The sequence below is a fragment of the Triticum aestivum genome, chromosome 2B, assembly GCF_018294505.1.
Source record: "Triticum aestivum cultivar Chinese Spring chromosome 2B, IWGSC CS RefSeq v2.1, whole genome shotgun sequence".
In the NCBI taxonomy this organism is placed as follows: domain Eukaryota; kingdom Viridiplantae; phylum Streptophyta; class Magnoliopsida; order Poales; family Poaceae; genus Triticum; species Triticum aestivum.
Window position 1 is genome coordinate 809,563,987 of NC_057798.1, and position 16,990 is coordinate 809,580,976.

The 16,990-nt window shown below is 45.7% G+C and overlaps 1 pseudogene; it reads right to left on the reverse strand.

Annotated features, from left to right (window-relative positions):
* Positions 1–1,934: 1,934 nt before the first annotated feature.
* LOC123047601 (cysteine-rich receptor-like protein kinase 27) lies at positions 1,935–11,657 on the reverse strand (annotated as a pseudogene).
* Between the last annotated feature and the right edge of the window lie 5,333 nt (positions 11,658–16,990).

Sequence of the window (16,990 nt, forward strand, 5' to 3'; positions counted from 1 at the left end):
GTCATTTGATTAACGGGATCACATCATTAGGAGAATGATGTGATTGACTTGACCCATTCCGTTAGCCTAGCACTTGATCGTTTAGTATATTGCTATTGCTTTCTTCATGACTTATACATGTTCCTGTAACTATGAGATTATGCAACTCCTGTTTACCGGAGGAACACTTTGTGTGCTACCAAACATCACAACGTAACTGGGTGATTATAAAGGAGTACTACAGGTGTCTCCGAAGGTACATGTTGGGTTGGCATATTTCGAGATTAGGTTTTGTCACTCCGATTGTCGGAGAGGTATCTCTGGGCCCTCTCGGTAATGCACATCACTATAAGCCTTGCAAGAAATGTGACCAATGAGTTGGTTACGGGATTATGCATTACGTAACGAGTAAAGAGACTTGCCGGTAACGAGATTGAACTAGGTATTGGATACCGATGATCGAATCTCGGGCAAGTAACATACCGATGACAAAGGGAACAACGTATGTTGTTATGCGGTTTGACCGATAAAGATCTTCGTAGAATATGTAGGAGACAATATGAGCATCCAGGTTCCGCTATTGGTTATTGATCGAGAATAGTTCTAGGTCATGTCTACATAGTTCTCGAACCCATAGGGTCCGCACGCTTAACGTTACGATGACAGTTTTATTATGAGTTTATAAGTTTTGATGTACCGAAGGAGTTCGGAGTCCCGGATGAGATCGGGGACATGAAAAGGAGTCTCGAAATGGTCGAGACGTAAAGATCGATATATTGGACGACTATATTCGGACTTTGGAAAGGTTCCGAGTGATTCGGGTATTTTTCGGAGTACCGGAGAGTTACGGGAATTCGCCGGGAGAAGTATTGGGCCTTATTGGGCCATACGGGAAAGAGAGAGGGTCTGCCTAGGGCAAGCTGTGCGCTCCCCCCCCCCCCCAAGGCCTAGTCCGAATTGGACTAGGGGGAGGGGCCGCACCCCCTCCTTCCTTCCCTTCTCTCTTCCCTTTCCTTCTCTCCTACTCCTACTACATGGAAGGGTTCCTAGTTCTACTAGGAAAGGGGGAATCCTACTCCCGGTGGGAGTAGAACTCCCCTAGGGCGCGCCATAGAGAGGGCCGGCCCTCCCCCTCCTCCACTCCTTTATATACGGGGGCAGGGGGCACCCCATAGACACACAAGTTGATCTACGGATCGTTCCTTAGCCGTGTGCGGTGCCCCCCTCCACCATATTCCACCTCGGTCATATCGTCGCGGAGTTTACGTGAAGCCCTGCGCCGGTAGAGCATCATCATCGTCACCACGCCGTCGTGCTGACGGAACTCATCCCCGAAGCTTTGCTGGATCGGAGCCCGGGGATCGTCATCGAGCTGAACGTGTGTTGAACTCGGAGGTGCCGTATGTTCGGTGCTTGGATCGGTCGGATCGTGAAGACGTACGACTACATCAACCGTGTTCTGCTAACGCTTCCGCTTACGGTCTACGAGGGTACGTGGACATCACTCTCCCCTCTCGTTGCTATGCCATCACCATGATCTTGCGTGTGCGTAGGAAATTTTTTGAAATTACTACGTTCCCCAACAATACCATCTTATTAGGGTTGGCCCATGTTAGAGGCATTGGATTACCAAGCAACACCGCCAACAATGGTTGTGCGGTGACGCCGGGTTTTTGTGTCGCGTCTGTAGTATGTTATAACAAAAAAACATTTTCTATGATGTGGTTTTAATAATTTATGACATACATTAATGAAGTCTGTAAAACTTGAATCTTTTAGTGCTTGTATGACCTTCCTAAGATAAGTAAGGTTACAACCTAATTTTGTTCCACACAAGTTTTGGCATAGTTTATGTCCAAAATTTCGGCTAGTAGCCCGCACATGACAATGTTATGTTGTGTGTTGATGCAAATTAACTTTTGTAGTATTTAACATCATTTAGACAACGTTCAAAATTTTCACACATGCATATATTTTAGCATGTAGCTCTTCCATTTACTGGCCGAACGGCCTTTGATTGTAACAGTCGAGGTTGCCAACATCGAGAATGTCGCAAAAGTGCTTGTAGAATCCGATACGGTTGGCCACCCGGGGATCCTTCCCTTTGCCAACTTCCTATGCGTTGATGATGTTGGTGACCACGCCAAACCCAGGCAACCGGCCGGCAGCGATGTCCGCAACGGTTGGTGTCCACTGGCCCGTCATCACAGTGTGGCATGACGGCTTGTTAGCCTGCGATGTCATCCAGAACCACAGTGCCATCTTAAATGAAACCACCGGGTCCGTCGCCACTAGGTCCGGGTTGTTCAACAGGTCTACTCCGATCGCGAGTCCTGCCGAGCCATAGTTGAAGTTGATGCATGTCCATAAAAAACCGCTCAAAATCCAAGAAAACAAAGCAGTAAAAGACCCATACGAATGATCCCACCACACATGAATGCTTACTAGGAGAGCTGCATGGGACCGCGGCCATAGTACTGCTTGCCGGGCGTGCACGGCCACTTGGACGATGGGACACAGTAGCTCGGACGTGGGCCTGCCTCCTCCTTGAAGCAGTAGCCCCACGAGAAGGGGCCGTCCGGCGCAGTGGGCCACCCACCACTGGTCTCGTGGGAGGTCTGGGCTAAGAAGGCTGCCACCTCCTGCAGTGGCGGAGCTACATGGTAAGCTGCAGGTGCCATGGCCCCCCCAACTTTGGTAAAATGTGTGAAGGAATTTTTTTTTAATGGAAGATTAGGAAAAGTAGAGTCTTTTGGCCCCCCCCAAATACTCATATTTGTGTTCGGCCCCCCCAAAAGATGTTGCCTAGCTCCGCCAGTGACCTCCTGCTTCCGTGTATCTATGCTTCCCGTCGTGCCAAAGGACGGGAACGCGTCGGCTGCGGTGATGAAGGCGTCATATGTGTAAAACCCACGGGCAGGACACACCGCGTCATTGCGATGGGGTAGGAGCCGCTCGAATTGGTCCCTAGACACGATGGTTGACATGTCCTGGCCGGCGGGGCCCCGAGGAGCAGGGTCGCCACCGATGTACCTCAAGCCGCTAGGGTCATGAGACTCCTGATCCTGTTCCATGAGCACATTAAAATTACTGCCACTGTTCAAAAATACATTACCTTATGTAGAATACTAATGGAATAGGGCCTCATTGCTAAGTGCTACAAGAACCATACTAAACAACAAGCGATACAACCGGGGGTCCACCATGTAGGAAAACTCTGAGGCGCTAGGAGGCGATCGCGAGGCGATTCTCCTTCTACGCTAGGGTTAGGGTTTTGCCGGCGGGGGTGGTGCGTCTCCGGTGGCGGCTGGGGGAGCGACGGCGCTTCCCAGATCGCGGACCGGCAACGCATCTGGTCTGCTAGCAGGGAACTGATGGCGGAGAAGATGGATGGGATGAACGCAGGGACTCCGAGATCAAAGGCTAATCCGGGGGCGTCCGTGGCGGCAACGCCGACGGTGAAAAAACCGGTGGGCTCAGCCAGCGGGGGATCGTCCAAGTCTCCGGCAGAGTGCAAAACACCGGATCCGGCTGCGAGTTTGTCCGCAAGGATGGGGAGCATGGTCCTGATGGATAAGGAAGTTGAGGGTTTAGTCTTGGAGGCCACCGAGCAGATACATCCACGCAAGGCTAGATGGGCAGTGGTGGGAAAATCATGCTCACCCAGACCCCTCAACAAGACAGTCCTGGAGAGAACCATGCAAAGGGCCTGGGGGCTGCACAAGGAGGCAAAGTTCAGAGATCTAGGGAATAATGTTTTTGAAGTGCACTTCGGATGTGAAGGGGACTGGAAACATGCGCTCTACAATGGGCCTTGGCAATATGACTTTAGCGTTCTTATTCTGAAGAATTATGAAGGAGGTACAAGGCCCTCGGAGATGGTGTTTGATAAGATTGATGTTTGGTTTCAGGTGCTTGATCTTCCCCCTGACAATCGTACGGAACAGATGGGAAAAGCACTTGGGAATTGGTTGGGGAAGGTGATCAAGGTGGACGTTGATAACGAAGGTTTTGCCAGAGGGAACCAACTTAGGATTCGCGCATCAATCTCGGTTTTTGACCCCCTTGTCAGAGGGTTTTATCTGAAATCATCTCCTGACGACAAGATGGGTACGTGGTATGACTTCTGTTATGAAAAGGTGCCTCACTTCTGCTTCGAGTGTGGGCGACTAGTGCATGTGAATGGAAAGTGTGACCCTCCGGTGGATTCTTCACAACAATGGGGAGGCTGGCTTAGGGCATCAACGGGGAAAGCAGGAGGGGGGAAAGAAGGTTCTCAAGGAGCCTCTGCGAGCAGCAATCACAGCTGGGGGAGTGGCAAGACAGGAGATAGAGAACGCAGTAATAATGCTGCTCGGAGGGCTGGTGATGTGCCTGTGAAGAGAAACCTACAGCCAGAGCTGTCTAGGTCTGCAGCCTCGCGCACTGGCGCCGAGGCTAGGGGCAAAGGAGCGAAAGAACACAGCCCGGGGAAGTCAAGCGCAAATAAAACGGGTCCAAAGGAGAGAGACTTGAGGGAAGACCTAGAGAACAGAAGAGAAAGAGAGCTGCGAAGCAAGCTCGTAGAGGAGCAGAGGTACAGAGGCGATGCCCAGAAAAATTGGGAGAGAAGGGGGAAAGAGTACGTGCAATCTGCACATGCAGCGCGCGTGGAGACGGGTAGACGAACGGCCGCGGACACTGGTTCACGGCCGGGTGGATCAAAGGAGAGAAGGAGGGGCTACTACGTAAGGAAGGACAGATCGGATCGTGTGCAGCCTCACCCGAGGGATAGTGGGCTGTATGATAATATGAACAAGAAGAGGAGACCGAGGCAGCTTTGGGTGGCAAAAGATGATCCAGAACGACAGATTGTGCATGATGGTTTTATTCGGGATAACAGGCGTAGGACGATGTCAGTCTTTGAGCGGATTTCGGAGAGTAAGGATAAAGCGGCGGACCCCGAGGATCGGGCCCGCCGATCACAATGAATCTGTTAGCCTGGAACTGTCGAGGATTGGGGTTGGACTCGACAGTAGGCGAACTTAGAGACCTGATACGGTCCTACAACCCAGCGGTGGTTTTTCTATCTGAAACAAAGAAAAAGGCGAGAGCAATGGAGAGATTGAAGTGGAGCTTGGGATTTACGTGTGGTGTGGCAGTGGACTGCCTCGGGAGGAGTGGAGGGCTAGCTTTGTGGTGGAGAGATCATTTGCAGGTCACAGTCCGCCCATGGTGTCAATATTTCATCGATGCAGTGGTAGAAGATGAGGGTAAGAACTACAGAATCACCGGATTCTATGGTGAACCCCGGACAGAGCTGCGCAAAAAGTCTTGGGATGCAATACGATATTTGCGAGCTCAAGATGACTTGCCTTGGATTTGCTTGGGAGATTTTAACGAGGCTCTTTTCCAGTCAGATCAGATTGATGGAAACCCTAGACTGTTCATGCAAATGGAGGACTTTCGCGACTGTCTCGCCGACTGCGGCCTGGCAGACTTGGGTTTTTCAGGTTACCAATATACATGGGATAATAAACGAGACGGAGCAGAGAATGTTCAGGTTCGGTTAGACCGCGCTGTTTGTACGGATAATTTCTTGCAGCTCTTTCCAGAGACGTTGGTGGAAAACATCATGACGGAGGAGTCAGATCATCAGGCTATTTTGGTCCGGGCGTTGGAGACGGCTCCGCGTCAAAGGGGACCGGGAGAAAGGCCTTTTCGCTATGAAGAGGCGTGGACTCGCCATGAAACCTATCAAGCAATGTTTGAGGAAGCCTGGGAGGCTGCGGCTACTGGCGAACAAGGGCTGCGAGCGATCTGGCAGAAACTTAGATGCACAACGGGCTCTATGCAGCGATGGGCGAGGGAGGTGTTTGGCTCTATAAGGAGATCGATCACCAGGTTGAAGCACCAGCTTGCAGAGGCAAAAACGAGGGCACTCGTCTCCGGGTCCTCACTGGAGGTCCGTGAGCTTGAAGACCAGCTCAAAGAAATTTATACAAGAGAGGAGGTTATGTATAAACAGCGTTCGAGAGTGGATTGGCTGACTGCGGGAGACCAGAATACAAAATATTTTCAAAACCGTGCTTCACATCGGAAGAGGAAAAACACGGTGAAAGCTTTGCGCAGGGAGGATGGATCTAGGTGCACAAGCGATGAACATATGAGGGAGATGGCAGCACAGTATTATGAAAATCTTTTCTCTTCAGAGGGCTCGGTGGGAGCAAATAATCTTCTCCAACACATTGATCAGCTTGTCACTCCGGAGATGAATAACGCATTAACTACTACGATCACCGATGAGGAGATCAGAGAGGCGCTCTTCCAGATGGGCGCAACGAAGGCACCGGGGCCGGACGGCCTCCCGGCCCTCTTCTACCAACGCCACTGGGCGCAAGTAGGAGAGGATGTGTGCCGGGCTGTCAGGGACTTTTTGAGCGGGGTTGCTGCCCCTGCTGCGTTCAACGACACGGTCATCGTCATGATTCCGAAGACAAACTCACCGGAGTTGTTGTCCCAGTTCCGACCGATTAGCCTCTGTAATGTATTATATAAGATTGCGACAAAAGTGCTTGCTAATAGGTTGAAAGGTATCCTCCCTATTCTTATTTCTGAGGAACAAAGTGCGTTCGTACCGGGCCGGCTTATCACTGACAATGTACTCGTGGCTTACGAGTGCGTTCATGCCATACGAACGAGGAAGAGGAAGAAGCCGTTATGTGCGGTGAAACTGGACATGATGAAGGCGTACGACCGCGTGGAGTGGGTGTTCTTGCAGCAGATGTTGGAAAGAGTTGGCTTTTCTCATGCATGGATCATGATGGTCATGAGGTGCATCACTACAGCTACTTTTTCGGTCAAATTAAATGGTGCATTCTCGAGGAATTTTTCACCTTCCAGAGGGCTTCGGCAAGGTGATCCCCTTTCCCCGTACCTCTTTCTTTTTTGCGTGGAAGGTTTCTCGGCCTTGTTGAAGAAATCACAGAGAGATGCAGAGATAAAAGGTGTGTCGTTTGGGAGCACTGGCCCCCATGTAACACACCTCCTCTTCGTTGATGACAGTATAGTGTTCTTGGAAGGGTCGAGGGCCAATATGGAGGCGCTCAAAGGGATCCTGGCATCTTATGAGGAAGCCTCCGGCCAGCGAGTCAACTTGCAAAAATCGTCCATCTTTTTTGGTAAGGGGTGCCAGGAGGAGGTGAAGGCTGAGCTAAAGGGCGCTCTTGGAGTGATGTCAGAGGCGTTGAGTGAGAGGTACCTGGGATTACCGACACTAGTTGGTAGATCGAAGGAAGGTACATTCCAATATGTCACAGAGAGCTCAAAAAAGAAAGTTAGTGGTTTGAAGGGACAGGGACTGTCCAAAGCAGCTAGAGAGGTGTTGGTTAAATCTGGGCTTCAAGCTGTACCGACTTTTACCATGAGTTGTTTTCAGCTCACAAAGAAAACGTGCCGGAACTTGACTTCGATCTCCTCGAAATTCTGGTGGGGTGCAACGAATGGTGAAAGGAAAGTGCACTGGGTCTCTTGGCAAAAAATGTGTGCAGCAAAGAGAGTTGGTGGTTTGGGGTTCCGGGAACCCGAGGCGTTCAATCAAGCTTTGTTAGCAAAGCAAGCATGGAGAATTCTGCAAGTACCATCCTCCCTTTGTGCTCGGGTTCTTAAAGCTCGCTATTTTAAAGATGAAACGATCATGTCAGCAACTTGTCCATCAAATGCGTCTTATACCTACAGGAGCGTGCTTCATGGCCGAGACCTTCTTAGGGAGGGTGTGATTTGGCGAATTGGAGATGGTTCAAAAGTTCATATACACCATGATAATTGGATTCCAAGAATGGGGTGCATGAGACCACTGGGTCAAATTTATGTGCCGGGCGTCACGCGAGTCGCTGACCTGCTGTCTTCAGATGGGCGCTCTTGGGACCTGGCTAAAGTAAACGCCATGTTCAGCCCGAGTGATGCGCAGGATATCCTTCAGATTGCAATCGGCGGGCCGGGTGAGCAAGATTATGTGGCATGGAATCATACTAGAAATGGATGCTTTAATGTAAAGTCGGCGTACCACTTGAGGAGATCGCTGGGTCGTTCGAGGACCGGACAGCCGGAGCCCTCTGAATCGATTCAGATGCGTAAGGGGTTCATGGCGCTGTGGGAGTCTTGTGCCCCGGCCAAAGCAAAAATACATACGTGGCGCATGATCAAGAACGGGCTGGCTGTAGGGTATGAACTACATCGACGTCGGATAAAACCTGGAGTTTTTTGTGTTGTCTGTGGCCGTGAAGAAATGATTCATCATCGTTTTTGGTCATGTCAACATTCAGTGAGGTTCTGGCAGCTTCTTCGCTCAGAGAAGGGAGTTTCGGTGGCGATCCCACCGTGCACGATCGACTCCCAGAGTGCTCTAGCGCGCTGGTTACTTAACTGGTTTTCGGGTGCTTCAGACGAAGAGAAGGAGATTATGGTGCAGGCTACGTATGGCCTGTGGCTAGCTCGTAATGCTACAAGAGAAGGTAATCCCATTGCGCCACCACAGGAGGTAATGCATACAGTGTTCGCTCACATGGCGGAATGGAAAGCGGTACATCGGGTGACGCCGCGGGAGCCGAAGCGGACTCAGGTGCAGAGATGGAGACCACCAGATGAAGGCTGGATAAAAGTTAACTCGGATGGAGCGATCTCAAAATATGGCCAGAAAGGGGGAGGTGGCGTGGTGCTGAGGGATCACAATGGTGGATTTCTAGCGGCCGCCTGCCATTTCTTCCCGAACGCGGTCGATCCAGAAGCCTCGGAGATACTGGCTTGCAAGAGGGGCTTGCAGGTGGCAGAAGAGATGAATGCTACAAGAGTTCATGTGGAATTGGATGCCCAGGGCGTGGTGCATATGCTTCAGCAAGATAGCAAGAACCTTTCCGCCGTCGGTCCATGGGTAGAAGAAATCAAAACCATGCTTGGTAGCTTTGCTGAGAGTAAAGTTTCTTGGGTTAGTCGTAGTGCTAATGTTGCCGCTCATAAGTTAGCGAAGGTTGGAGTAGGAGATGAACTGTGTAAGGTTTGGCTAGGTGTTCCACCGGATTTTGTGCTTGATGTAATTTAGGATGACATTCCGAGGTTCGACGATTAAATAAAGCGGCAACAAGTTACCCTCAAAAAAAAAAACAAGCGATACAACCAAAGACAGTTTGGAAGCGTGCAACCATTTTTTTTTTACTTTCACCAGTACATTTTGCATGAAAAACAGTTTCCTTGTATTACTATTTCTCCAATTTTACACCGGCAAGTGATTAATTAGAAAGAAGGAAGGAAGTTTGTTGCTACAGCTAAAATTAATTAGATATTATAAAAATATTGATTTGGTATCAGATAATTATTACTACATTGGTGCTTAAAATTAAAAATGTTTTATTGACAAACATTCTAAAACTACTAGTTTTGAGACATGGGTGTGTGAGTAAAGCAACTATAGTCAAGGCGCTGGCAATGATACTAGCAATTGTTTCTGGATCACCAAATTTCATACTCTAGCAGCTCAAATGGTTCATGTGCAAGGAGCCAAGTGGTACCTGTAGCAACTCAGAATTAAGGAAAAACATATGTAAAACTGCCAACTCTGAACATACCTGGATACTTCCCTTTTCATAACACCTATCAATTATATTCCGTACGCAAGCTGGTCTCTTTTTTGGATTGAAGTCTCTGCATTCTAAAGCTGTCTCATAGCATACTCGTATTTGTTCGTTTTGTGTGTCTTGTTGTGATCCCTCCAACCTACCACTCCAACTTTCAAGTACCTACAAGTTGTATGGATGAGTTATGGTCTATAAAGTGGACCACAAACATCTTTCTATATATGAAAAGTCAAATATGTACAGTATATACCGACAACATACATTCAATCATCAAACTAACAATAAAAGGTATCTAAAAAGTAAATATCCCAATAGATTTAAGGCAGGTCTATCACCATGTCAGTTGCACAATCAGAAATAGGTGTGATGATTTTTGCACCCAAATTGTGCTTTCCACTACTAGGTGTGCTTTCAGAGTATACAACATCTCAAAGTAAAATTTAATGACAATACAAAAGTAAAATCGTGACAGTTATTTGAACTTGATCCTTCTTAGTCGTGAGAAAAAAAAGGAGCGTGGTATTTTTATAGCAATGGCACATATTGTTCTTACATCACCAATAGCTTGATACCCCTTCTGGCCGGTCAGTATTTCAATGATTATAACACCGAGGCTATACAAGTCAGCACTGCGTGAGATTACACCCCCTTCACGAAGTTCTGGTGCCAAATATCCACTGTATAAAAATATAAAAGGCCTGATGGATTAATGTACAAACAGTATGCAGTTTAAAATCACAGAGCACAAAAAGTCGAGTTTTCATAAGGAGTTAGCTAGCTTACATTGTTCCTAATATAGTTCTGGTAATATGTCGGCTCTGATTATCGTCGAAGCATCTTGACAGCCCAAAATCAGTAATTTTTGGTATCATGTTATTGCCGAGCAGTATATTGGCGGGTTTGAGATCCAAGTGAACAATATTATTCTCATGAAGGTACTGTAGACCTTCACAAACCCCTCTGATTATTTTATAGCAGGTTCCCCACTCACGATATGGATCTATAAAGGGGAGAAGGAAAACAATATTTATAATTTGAGGTATATATTTGGCGTCTTAACTTTTGAGTACTATATCTATATGACAATTACACAATTTGTAATATGAAGAGTAAAAATAAAGAGAAAATTATTGGCTGAGTGGTCGTACCGATGATATACTTATCAAGACTTCCTTGAGGTATGTACTCGAAGCAAAGCAATCTTTGGTGGACATCTGCCATGACAAGTTTTTTGTCGTACATTTCCATACTTCCTTCTCTATTAGCACATTATCCCAAAAATCTTACTACATTTTTGTGTTTCACCCGCATCAGACATTCAACCTCTCGGTGAAATTCCCTTTCATCCATCAAAGAGTCGCACAACCTCTTCACCGCGACCGCCCTATCGCCAAGTATCCCCTATCACTCACAGGTGTTAGCATCGGTGTCTCAGGCGTGATTAAGATTGGATTGTGTACCTTATAAACCACCGCAAATCCACCTCTTCCAATCTCCTGGTCATCAGAGAAGTCCCCTGTGATGTCCTCCAAAAGTGACAATGGTAGGGCCTTGGGCTCCACGGCTTCATCGACTAACATCCGCTCCAGGCCACTTCGTGCAGTACTAGTTTTGCGTTCCGCCATTGGTAATTAGTATGTAACTGACCTGGAAACAAGAGCAAATTGAACAGGGATGTATGACAGTACGAGCCTAGCTACTGGACCCAAATCGAAATCCTAGTAACCCAGGTAGGTAGCTGATGAAGTAGTATCGATCAATATATGCTACTGCAGAACAAATTAAGATAACTCGCCTATAAATTATGCGAACAGAAAGCAGTAATTTTGATTTGACCCTCCTTGTTGTGCTGCGACTCCAACTCGCTCCGCTTCACAGCAAATATGCGGCAAGAAATTGGTCTGTCTGCCAGAGAGCTGCAATCAGATTAATAGGATGATGATCCCGCCTGCGGGCTGATCCCCATGAGCAGCAGCTTCTCAAATTGGATTGAAGCTAGCGAAGAGGAGCTTCAGATTTCCTGGCGAAATAGGAGGGGATGTGGTATCAGCTGGTCAACGGCGCTAGATATTAGAGAAGAGTACGCGCTTTACAATAGTTGAGCCGGTGGCTATAGATGAGCATTTGTCGTGCGTGTGTGGTGCCACCACGAACCATCCCATAATCCCCACCTACAATGAGTGACGCCGTGGAGATCGAGACCAACTTGCCACCAGCCACCAGCGGACAAGTTTTTCCATCTACGACTAAGACTATGCACAGTTGCACACTCAATAAGAGCACGAGCTCACATGCACCCTTTGCTACAGTAAAATAGAAAAAATCAAAAAAAAATCTGAAATTATTTGGTAACAAACATTGATTTGTGTTACACATGTGTACCAATTCCTGTGATGGAATGATATTTGTGGAGGTCTCGGCAAAAAAAAAGCAAAATCATGCTCCAAAAAAACTGTTTTCGGAAGCATTTGAAGCATCGACATTTTTTTTGCCGTGACCTGCATGAATGTCATTTTGTCGCAAAATTTTGCACGCAGGTGAAAAACACATCAGGTTTTGTTGGCAAAAAAAAATTAGCTTTTGAAATATTTTTCTGAATGGTATTGTAGCAAGGGTGCATGTGAGCTCGAGCTCACTAGACCACTTTCGCCTATGGTACTACTACATTCTGCTCGGTTTCGTGATTCTGTTGTTCTCCGCTATTGATTAAAAAAACACGGAAATCAATGCCCAGCATGACCATGGTGGGGACGCCAGCGAGCAAGGAGCGTGACCAGGAGGAAGCGCCACAACGACGGCTCTGGTCGCGACACTAGCTATTGTTCAGTGACAAGAGGAGTGGGGTTCAGTTAGTTTTTTTTTTGTTTCCCGGCGATATCGACGAGGTGGTGATGTGATGACGTGTTGGAATAAGTTCTCTCTAGTCTATCACTACCTCAAAGATGTATTTTTTTACGGGACCTCAAAGATGTACTTGAGATAGCGACGCGGTACATTCTATCCGGTTCTGATCTCTGTTGTTGTTCTCCACGCTATTAACTGAAAGATACAGACACCGATGTCGGGCATGGCACGGCGGGGACACCGGCGACGGAGGAGGGTAACCAGGAGGAAGTGACACGACGACGGCTTTGGCCGGCATCAGTAGCCTTTATCCTTGTGTGCACGAAGCAGTCCTCGTAGAACTAGTAGTGCCGGCCCATTATGTTGATACCTCCTATTTAGCGACCTAAGCGCGCGCGCGCGGGGCGGGGGGGGGGGGGGGGGCACAAACTTGGGAATTCAAATAAGGTTTAGGATTTGCGCCCCTGGTTTTTCTCATTTCATTTTTTCCTTTTGCTTCATAAGGTTTAGGATTTCAAAGAAAAAAACAAATTTCCAAAAATCTTCAAGAATTTGAAAAATCTCTTTCAAAGAATGTTTGCGAATTCAAATAAGTGTTCGCAAATTAAAAAAATATTTGTAATTAAAAAACGAAGTTTATTTTAAAAAAGTTCATGAATTCCAAAAATATTTTGAGATATAAAAAATGTTTGTAAATTGAAACAATTGTTTTTGGATTAAAAATGGTCATGAGTTCAAAAAATGATAATGAATTTCAAAAAGGTCTCCAAACTTTAACAAATGTTCACAAATTTGAAATTGATTGTGAATTTAAAACAAAGGTCGGCAAATTCCAGATACGTTATGCTCAGTTTCGTGGTCCTGTGTTTCCCGGCTAGTGATTCAAAGACAAGGAGATCAATGCCGAGCATGACCATGACGGGGACATCGACGGGCGCAAACAACGTCCGCGAACGAGGAGCGTGACAACGAGGAAGTGCATGAAGCAGTCATGGTAAAACCAGCAGCGACAACCCGCTGTGCCGAGACCGCCTGTTTAAAACCCGCAAAATCTTGTTTGGCGCTGTTTTGTGATGCTCCTATTTGGCGCTATATGCGCCAAATACAGGCAATCCCACACATGGCCCATGTCGTACGTGAATGAGCCAGCCCATTAAGTTGTCGCTGTACGAGCGCCATCTCCGGTTTTGGCAAGCTACTGGACCATTTTTTTTGTTTGTTTTTTTCTTTTATATTTATCTTTTCATTTTTTTTCTATTCCTTTCCTTTTTTTTCACTTTCAATTTTCATGAAATTTCTTTTGTAAAATTTCATGAAGTTCGTGAAATTCAAAAAAAATAATGATTGAATTTTGAACTTTCTTTGAATTCATGAACTTCGTGAACTTTTTAAAATTTGTAATTGTTTTTTAAATTTTGGACAAAAAAACATTTTTGAACTATTTTCAATTATGTGATTTTTTTAATAAACTGGTCAAAGTTGACTAGGTACCAGGTGAATCAGTCAACGGGCAGGGCTCAACAGGCGACTAGGTCAACCATGCGAACTAAGCGAACAAAAAATAGGAGTGTGCAAGCACTAGTGTGATGTCCTACCCCATGCGCAAGAAGGGTGGGAGCGCCAGCTCACTAACCGCCGCCAACAAAGGGAGGAACAAATAAAAAGAGCACTCGTTCGGGAGCCCCCTCCCCCCACAGGGTCACTTGGGGTGTGCTGAGGTCGCACCACTTGGCGCTCTCAGTCGCCACCATGTGTCGTGCTCTGGGCGCTCCCTTTAATTTTCATTTTTTTTATTTTTCCGCGCACATTTTCATCTTTTTAGATGGTTTTATCTAGGTTTTTTTTTACTTTTCGGTTTCCACGGTCTTTCTTAGCTTTTTGACAAAATATCAAAAAAGGAAAAAAAATGCGTGAGAAAATGGTTTTCTTTTCCCCCTTCTGTGAGAGGGACGGATTTACTTCCGCGAGAGGCACGGCTGTGCCTCTAGGAAACAAAAAAAAATAGGTTTTCATTTTTTTTGTTCCTTCTATGAGAGGCACTGGTTTTCTTTCGCGAGAGGCACGTCTGTGCCTCTCGGAAATGAAAAGAAAATGTGTTTCCTTATTTTCTTTTTCCTTCCGGGAGAGGCACATTCGTGTCTCTTTCGAAAAGGGGAAAACCGTGTGCTTCTGGTTTTGTTTTCTTGTCTGATTTTTTTTCATGAAAACAAAAGTTCATCAAGACCTATCAACATGGGATCTAGGTTTGAAGATCGTGACATGAGGAATCCAATGGTGTAAATATTTTGGAAGATAAAACGTTTTGAATAAATGAATCTACGAAAAAAGTGAAAACTCACAGGTTGCACCAAAGTGTGCATATGAAATGCGAATAGTGCGCACTCAGGGGATGTGGGAGTAATCTTCACAAAGAGTGCTTTTTAATTACTGATTTCGCCAAACACACCCTTCGCCCCCAGCGCTGGATAGGGGTCGGCCCATGTAGGGTAACTATGCGCCCCTGGGTTACTTTTCCTTTCGTTTTTTTTGCTTATGATTTTTTTAGGTTCATGATGTTCAGATTTTAGACACTAAATCAAAATTTAAAAAATCTTCAAGAACCTGAAAAATGCTTCGAGATTCAAAAATGCTTGGGACTTCTAATAAATGTTCATAAATTAAAAACAAATGTTCATGACTTTTAAACTTTATCTTGAAATAAAAAGTCTTGATGAATTTATAAATTCTTTGTGAAATATTCAGGAATTTCGAAAATATTTGACAATTCCAAGAAATATTTGGGTATTTCAATAATGCTCACGAGTTCAAAATATGTTTATGTATTTCAAAAAAATCTCTACAAATATCAAGAAACGTTCGCAAATACAAAAAAAATATGTTAATAAATTCAAAAAATGTTCATGAAATTTTTTTCCTGAGTTCTAAAAAGATCATCAAATTCAAAAAATGTTCACGAATTTGAGAAAATGTTTAAGCTTTTAAAAATATGTATGGGAGTTTAAAACTTGTTGCAGTGTTTCCAAAATTGTTCTTGTATTAAAAAAATTCACGTATTTGAAAATTGTTCATGATTTTCTTATAAGTCGATGAATTCAAAACAATTTGTGATTTTACAAAAAGTTTACTAGTTTCTATAAAACAATTGCTAGTTTGTGAAAATAAAATAAAAGTATAGAATATAAAATGAGAAAATGATAAAGGAAAAAAAATATAAGAAAGAAAAACTGAAAGAAAATGAGGGAAAGCTTGTGTTCAACCGACGGGTCGGTGTGTTCTGTCTGCCACCTTCTACGCTGGCCACGTGTCCTCTGGGCCCCTAGTCCTATCTCCTTATATCCAGAAAGGTCCACAATATCACACCTTATCTTCTCGTTGTACTTATTTGTCTCTGCCGCTTGATCCCAAGTGCCCGCCATGCTCGCAACGCCGCCCCACCGGTGAGAAGCTACACCCTGCCTCCTCTTCTTCTTCATCTCCTCCTCTTCCTCTCCCCTCCCTCTCCCTCTTCTCTAACATCGCAGCCCATTTGTCCCTCTCCAAGTCGCAAGGTGGTGGGTTACTATGACCGAGCTCGTACGTGGAGGCCGCGCATTGCCGCCTCTCCCCGGTCGTCGAGCACTTCTTTCCGCCCCCTTGACCTCCTGCTCCCGCACTTCCCGCATATCGGGCCTGAGGCCTGGCGTCGCAGGAGCTACTCCCGCGGAACGAAGGCAATTGCAGGCACCCGTTTTGTTAACAATGTTGTTGTTGGCACAATTTGACTACTGTGCTGGTGTTGTTTTGTAAAAATAATTCTGCAACAAGATCACTGTTGAAAAACTGTGCAACAAAACGCCTGTTGCAAAAATAAATAAATTAAACAAGGCCTTTGTTGTTGCGCAAAAAACTGTAACAAAACCTCTGTTGCAAAAAATAATCTGCAACTTGACCTATATTTTGTAAACAAAAATTGGAACATGACCACTGTTGCAAAAAAAAATCAGCAACATGGCATGCGTTGCAATGGTAGAGAGTGACACTCGTCCACTCATTCTGTCAGATCCGGCGGCTCGCGAGGTGGCAAATCTTTTAAAAAGTTCCACCAGCCGAAGCATAGCAGCGCCCAAGAAAATGCTATATCTATACTTGTATCTCATAATAAAGAAAAAACAAAGTCGCATTTCTCTGATTTTTCTTCATCTGTTCAAAAAATAAAAAATAAATCCATGTGAGGTGGTTCTAAATTTTTGTGCGCCCATCTGCTACAAAGGAAAAAAACGGATTCTCCAGAAAATCATAGGTGGGCCCGTATGTTGTGGCCCGGCGAAGCCTACCCATTTATTTTTCCTGCCCTAATCATGCGGCGTCAGAGCTTCGCACAGGGCGCTCAAGACTGGCCAACCGGTATTAATTTTTTCCCTGTGTTTTGTTTCTTTTTTCTCTTCAGTTCCGTTCGCCTTTTCATTTCTATTTTTTCTTTTGACCCTTCCTAGTTTATTTTTTTCCTTTTTGTTAAATTCTTATTTTTTTCTAAAATGCTCGGGATTTGACTTTTGTTCAAATTTCAAAAAATAAGAATT